This window comes from Pezoporus wallicus, unplaced genomic scaffold (assembly GCF_028554395.1).
Source record: "Pezoporus wallicus isolate ANWC-B61680 ecotype Strahan unplaced genomic scaffold, APGP_CSIRO_Pwel_v1 contig_13368, whole genome shotgun sequence".
Classification (NCBI taxonomy): Eukaryota; Metazoa; Chordata; class Aves; order Psittaciformes; family Psittacidae; genus Pezoporus; species Pezoporus wallicus.
In genome coordinates this window covers 484826-491915 of record NW_026641141.1, presented here as the reverse complement: position 1 = coordinate 491915, position 7090 = coordinate 484826, and positions in this window count along the sequence as shown.

The following is a 7090-nucleotide window of genomic DNA, read 5'->3' as shown; positions in this document are numbered from 1 at the left end:
GGATGATCAGGGGACTGGAGCACCTCCCGTATGAAGACAGGCTGAGAAAGTTGGGGCTGTTGAGCCTGGAGAAGAGAAGGCTGCGTGGAGACCTCACAGCAGCCTTCCAGTATCTGAAGGGGGCCTATAGGGATGCTGGAGAGGGACTCTTCATTAGGGACTGTAGTGATAGGACAAGGGGGTAACGGGTTAAAACTTAAACAGGGGAAGTTTATATTGGATATAAGGAGGAAGTTCTTTACAGTAAGGGTGGTGAGGCACTGGAATGGGTTGCCCAGGGTAGTTGTGAATGCTCCATCCCTGGTGGTGTTCAAGACCAGGTTGGACAGAGACTTGGGTGATATGGTTTAGTGTGAGGTGTCCCTGCCCATGGCAGGGGGGGTTGGAACTATATGATCTTAAGGTCCTTTCCAGCCCTAACTATTCTATGAAAGGAGGGGAACTTCTTAGGGTACCATGTAGACTAAAAAGCTGATGGACAGAAACCAGAACACTTCCTTGACAAGGCCAGAACCGGCTGTTGGAGATTTGTTTTCTGGTCTTCCTTACTCCACTTTTTTCTTCCAGCAATTCTGGTTGTTTGCTTGTTGTTTGTTTACAGACAGCAAGAGTTTGCCTGATCCTGGTTTCCTATTTTGCCTCGAGGTGAGTCATCCCCAGATGTCAGGGGCATTTTGGTGTGCCTGTTTTAGAGCACAGGTGAGGCAGATCTGTCCTGAGGCTCTGGCTGACTCAGGGACTCACTGCAGTGATGTGGCCATGCTCTTCCAATCTGTGCACAACTTGGCAAGCCACAGCCATGTCTGCCAGTCCGATTCTGGGTGTCTCACCGCTGTTTTCTGCTTCAAAGACTTTGCTCCATGAATAAAGGGAGTGAGATTTACCTGCTTTACACTTCACGTGCGGGCTTTTCAGAGCTGTTTCTGTTTTGCTTTGAATGTGAGTGGAAGCTGCCTGATCATCTCACATGGCTCAGGCTGGGTTTTTCTGTACAGCAAAGCCCAAGGGGGAAACATCTGCATCTCATGCTTCTTCATGCTCCCATGGGCATGAAGAGCAGATGGTCACAGCCTCCTTCAGTTCTGCCTTGTGACAGAGGAGTTGTCAGTGCATGCCATTTGTCAGGGATTAGTTTCACTTATATTATTTGAGGATTTGTTGTTTTCTTCCCCAAATGACTTTGTCTTCCCCTTCCCGATTTCCTTGAATTTAAATTGTTGGGATGAATTAAGGACAGAAGTGTTATTCCTAACCATGAGATTAGGTGCTTTGCCTCAGACCATTGCTGAGTCTTGCTGTTCCCAGATCCTCATCGCTCCAGTGGTTAAAAACCCAGTTTCTATCCTAGATCTGTTTGTGGCCAATTTATAACCATTTGTTCTAGTGCCAACATTGTCTTTCAGTTTGAATAACTTTTCTCTCCCTGGTATTCCCCTTCCTCCAGGGGTGTTTATAAAAAGATACCTTATCACCTCTCAGATTTTGCTCAGTTAGGCTGAGGACATCTCTTTTAATCTCCCCTGACAATTCTGGTAGCCCTTTTCTTGCACATCTTCCCATCTGAAGTTTTCTTCTTGGATGTCATTGCACTGATCATTATCATGTCACTATCTGAGTTGCTGTATATTAAGGAGAGATTGATTTAAGATATGTCTGCTAGAGCTGTCTCTTCACTTCAGACCCTATGTGCATGTAACAACAAGAGTGCAGTGGGAAAAAACAGCCCTCATCACTGCTCTGAGGTGGATACATCCGTCTTGGGGTTTAGATAGGGAAAAGAGATAAAAAAAGACACAGTACAGCTGACACAAGCAGAACTTGACGTAAATATCTTGGAGTCATCAGATCTTGCAAAAAAAATTACCTGAAATCCACACCCTGATGATCAACCCTTGGGTAATGCCCTTGATAAGCAAACAAGATGTGCAGACCTGTCTCAGCTGTGTGGAAGACCCAGAGCTCTGAACATACAATTCCCAACACAGGGTGATTCCAACATATCTTCCTTTGTGGGGGTCAGCAGTGAAACAAGGAAGCAGTGAGCTTTAGCTTTCCTAGGCTGGTATAACAGAGATGTCACAGAACAATATCCAGACTTGTTTCCCACTGACACCACTGCAAATGCCAGAACTCCTGCTGGCATTATCAGGCTCTGCCCTTGTACAGTGTCCCACTGTGCCCTGACCCAAAGGAAACACTGCAACGATCAAGCAAGATCAAACCATCCTCTGCCTTACTAGCATGTGACATACCGGGCTCTGAAGGTGCAGTGCCAGGGCCAGATGCTCACCACTGTCCCACAGCCCATGCCCCAACATCCTCCTTCCTGCTGCTCAGTCCTACTTCTTGGCCCTGTTGCCCCATGCCCAGCTACCTGTCCTTGCCACCAGCCTCATCTTCATACCTACTACTTGGTAATGCAGCTATGGACCTTCTTCCATGAAAGACGTGTTTGATGTTGGTGAACAAGTGTGACATGGACCAACCTCCTGTATGAACTCCTGTCCCTCACTTGTCATCTTGGGATGCAGTTGTGCTTGGTCTGGTATTGGTACCTATGTTTTTCAGGGTTCTTTTGTGCCCACAAAACTTTCTACTGTGAGAGATTTTCATGCCATGGAAGAGATACTGAACTCTCACTGGTTTGAGGAGCTGCCAAACACTGCAACTTAACTGCTGGATCAGTCCCAGGATTCAGGGGACTTGGGCTGTAATTTCTGCTCAGTTGGTACATTTCCTCAGCCCTCTCTATGGAAAAGATTACACTTGCTGGAGACTCGATGCTACTGGGTAACTTTAAAAAAAAACAGTGGCTAATGAAGTTAAAGTGTTTTGCACTGCACTGGCCAGCATGGACTCAGTCCCCATTTTCATTGGCATCGAAAGCACCAGAGAAGCACAGATGCTAAACAGGATGATGTCTACTCAGATAAGCTGCTTATTGTACTGCCTGCCTCGCAGCATGTGTCATGATTTTGTAAATGTGAGTTATTCCTCTCCTACACTCCACACGGTTTTTGCTTGGAAATGATTCTCAAGGACACAGTGCCATAAGATAAAGTAAGACCAACTTGTATCTATTACACATGTTTTCTCCCTGCCTTCCCTTCCTCCATAACACGATGGCTTATCTTGTCTCTGGGAGAACTGAGATTATCCCAGCTGGAGCAGCTGTTCTCACATCTTTCTGGTCCCTGGTTACGGTATTCAGGCTGTTTTCTCTTTGCACCACACACTCACCCACTCATTTCTTCCTCCTACGTTCTTCTTTGCTCCCTATCTTTGTCTTATATCTTTCCACTCTTTTGTTTGTCCCTGATGATTTCTGCTGTCAAGCTCCTCTTCCAGTTGTGTATTTTCTCTTCTTTTTCTCCTTACCTTTCTCTAGTAAATTAACATTTGTTTTGTTTGCTTTGATGTCTTCTGTTTCACAAATTTTCCCACTGTTCTCTTTCTTTCATCTGCTTGTTCTTTTTTGTTTTGGTGCTGTTGTTGTGTTTTTCACACACTGATCTCTTGCTGGCTGCCTCTGCCACACTTGTTTACCAGTTCCAATATGCATCTCCTCTGGTGCTTTTTACAGAGCTGGCCATTGACCATTGGTTCTATAGAAACCTTCTACTCCAGTATAATGAAAGCTCTGTCTGTCTCTGGATGGTCAGTCATTTCTCCACTGCAGGGGCTGTGCAGGGCACCACATCAGAAAGTCAGATATAGGAGGAGCAAAGCTCCCTGTGCCCCCCACCAGTGCATGGCAGCACCACTTCTTCCAGCATCCCTCCTCCTGTCTGCAGGAGGTGATGGCACTAATTAGCACTCTCCAGCATGACAGTACTGCCAGCTCTGCTCACCACTGCTTCACAAGGCAGTTTCACAGGTTGACACAGAGAATGATTTATTGCCAAGAGACAGACTGAGGGGAAAAAAGGGTCTGTAGAAGGTGAATGGAGGATGCAGGGGGGAAGGATGGTGGAGGAGGGCTCAAGACAATAGGCTGCTCTGGACTCCTACCTCTTACGAACAGGAAAATGAAGACACAACTGAAGTTGTTTATGTGAGAAAGCTGATAAATTGCATTTCTACTGGGCTGTATGTTGGATACATTTGGAGTGGGAAGTCAAGCAGCAAGATATTTCTGCTGAAGATGTGCAGAAATATTCATCACCATAGTTAGGGGCTCAGGAAGTTTGCCTTGGAGACACATGTTCCCCCAGGGAAGACACGTGCAAACTGGTCTGCCTGCTGTGCAGGGTAGCTTCTTCCTCCTGTTCCTAGTTTTCTTGACTTTTCCCTACCTGTATTGACCTCTACCCCTTGCAGCTCTTCCTTGTACCTTATCCTGGTTGCTAAAGAAGAACAGCTAATGCTGTTTCATATAAGCCCGTGCAAGTGCCTTGTGGTCTCTGCCCTTCTGATTGTTGTCTCAGATTCAGTGGATATGAAGCCTTGCTGGGAAATTGAGTAGAATTGAAGTGCTGATTGATAGAAAGCTGCAGAGCTCACTGGAAACTGTTCATTGGCTTCTGGGCAAATCTAGAAGCAGGATCTATTGGAAGGTTTCAATCTGCTCATGAATTTGGCCTTCCACTGAAAAGGGGATTCGTGTTTCTGCACCACAGTGAAGGTGACTGGTAATGGTGATGACGTGGGAACCGGTATTTTTGGCATATAGTAGCCACTCTTTTTAAAACTTGTGGGTAGACTGGGGTTAACCTTGAAATGGTCACCTAAATCGAACCAGTCTTCATTTGTATTTCAACCTAGCAGTGTGAGGCTAATCCAGACTGAGGAATGCATCTGATTTTTTAACATCTCAGCAGAGACTGGTGGGCTTTAGATATTTTTTTCTATGGTTCTTGTAGCTATCTGCTACTCAATGCTGAGTTTTTAGTTCTGTTTGTTCTGAAAAACTAATAGTAGATTTGAATATGAGATTTTACCTGTTCCCACTGTTTTTATTAAATCTTTGGCTGAACCTGTGGTCTAGTCAATACAGGAACCATCGCTGGTATTGCTCCAGCTGGTTTTTATGAAAACTGCTTTATGTTTCCAGACTAAAGTATGGAGTGATCCTGAGTCGTGCTAAGAAGTCTAAATTGACATCACTTTAATAAGATTTCAAGGCGTTCACCACCTTACCAAGATTACCCAAAACCATAAGAAATGCTTAAATTTACTTCAAATTTTCATAAAACTGCAATAATCCTTTCCAGTGATTCCCAAGGAAACCATGCTGGAGCTTGTTCAATTGTGCTTGATCCCAACATTTCAATATTCCTGATGCTCTAAGTCCTGTCTGCCTCAGTTTAAATGTAAGAAAATTTTCAGATTTTAATGGACAGCTTGGATCTTCCAAGCACCATCTCTCAAGAATTGAGACTGAAGCACTTCAGGGTTTCAACAGGGCTTATAACTGTCAACCCCCGTCTTCCTCCCAGAAGTAGTTTCAGAGAGCCAGTCACACAGGTTACTAAACTCCCAGACACATGGCATTAGTTTCTGATATACATAAATGGAACATCGAGTCTTAGTCTTGCCGATCTCTGAATCTCGCTGATTATTCTGGAGCAGGTTTAGGCTCTCGGTAATTAGTGTGCATTTCATAGCACCCAAAAGTATCTGCAAGCCCCATCAAAATATCAGTTAAGCAAAAAAGTTACTATAGAGAAATAGCTATTAATTTTAATGGTTTAGTGTAAACTTGCCCTCATCTTCAAAGATTGACATTTGATTGGGACATTTTGTGTTCTAAATCCTGGCAAACTCAAAAATAAAAAATTTGAAGGTTATTTTGATTTTCAGCTTCTAGAAACATTTTAACAGGAGAAAAGAAAAGTAATAAATATACGTTCTGAATGGTTATAAAGGAGGATTATAATGCACTTGCATATCTTCCCTAGTGCTCAAAAGCCTTTGTTAATATAAGGAGATTTTAAAAAAATGGTAACTTTGAAAGCAATTTCTTTTCATGCCCTTAACTTGATAAATTTGCCATGTCGTTCAACATGAAACTTCTCCCTCCAGTGTGCACATGAATGACAGTGCAAAAAATCCCTGTTAGTCTTAGTAGAAATGCTTTTGTCATGCTCTACATTCAGCAGCTGGGTTTAAGAGTCTTTCTATAATTTCTTATTCTGAAGTAATTATTGTATTTCTGAGGTGCCCATCACTGCAATATCTTAACATCATAAAAAAAACCTATGGGATGATGAAGTTCATGCAAGGAGTGTGTTTCCTCACGTCATTTCTTACGCAGAAGCAGCTGCAGGAGGCAGTGAAAGAAGCTGCACTCCAAATGTGATTTGTCTTGTGTTTTGACTTGGCAGGTACCAGCTACCTATCATTTGTGCTGCTGAGCTTTTCACTTTTTTATTCAGGTTTTGGGTGGTCACGGCTGATCATGGTGTTCTGCTGAAAGGAGAAGGCAGGGCCAATACATGTAGGCATGTACAGCTTCTGGCAGGAAGGGGGATCTGACAGCCTAAGTGTCCCAAAACAATTGTCTCCATCTCAACAATTATGATCATGAAGGAGTAGGCAACAGTGCACCAGCTTAGGCTTTGGATAGGTGAAATAGGCTGTCCCAGAAGTTACTAACCATGAAGTGGTCACACACATACGAAGGACTGCATGTCAGTAGGAATTATCAAGTTTATAAATGCTCCCACTAATAGGGCTGGATCTGATCTAGCTCTTCATGAGACGGGGGAAAAAAAAAAAAGATATTTAAAAAGTAAGCAAGCCACTGGGCTAACGAGTTAAAAATAATCCCCAGGTCATCACACCAACCCATAAATTCATGGGAGACCTTAATGTGGAACACTTATTTCAGCTGTGGTAGTCAGAAAGAAAAAACATGCAAGAAACTTTCATGTGCTTGCAATGGAGATGGTGAAAATTATTTAAAAGGCTGGAGAAATTTATGTAGAGACAAATGGGACTTTTAAAACGTGAGTGTCACAAGAAGGACATAGTAAGGGTGCTTGGAAGAATGGGTCACAAGCGGGGCAAACTGAGGAATGTGACAATGCATCGTATATCAAAAAAAAATAACCCTATGAGAAATACAGGTCCCAGTGTGGCTCTGTAT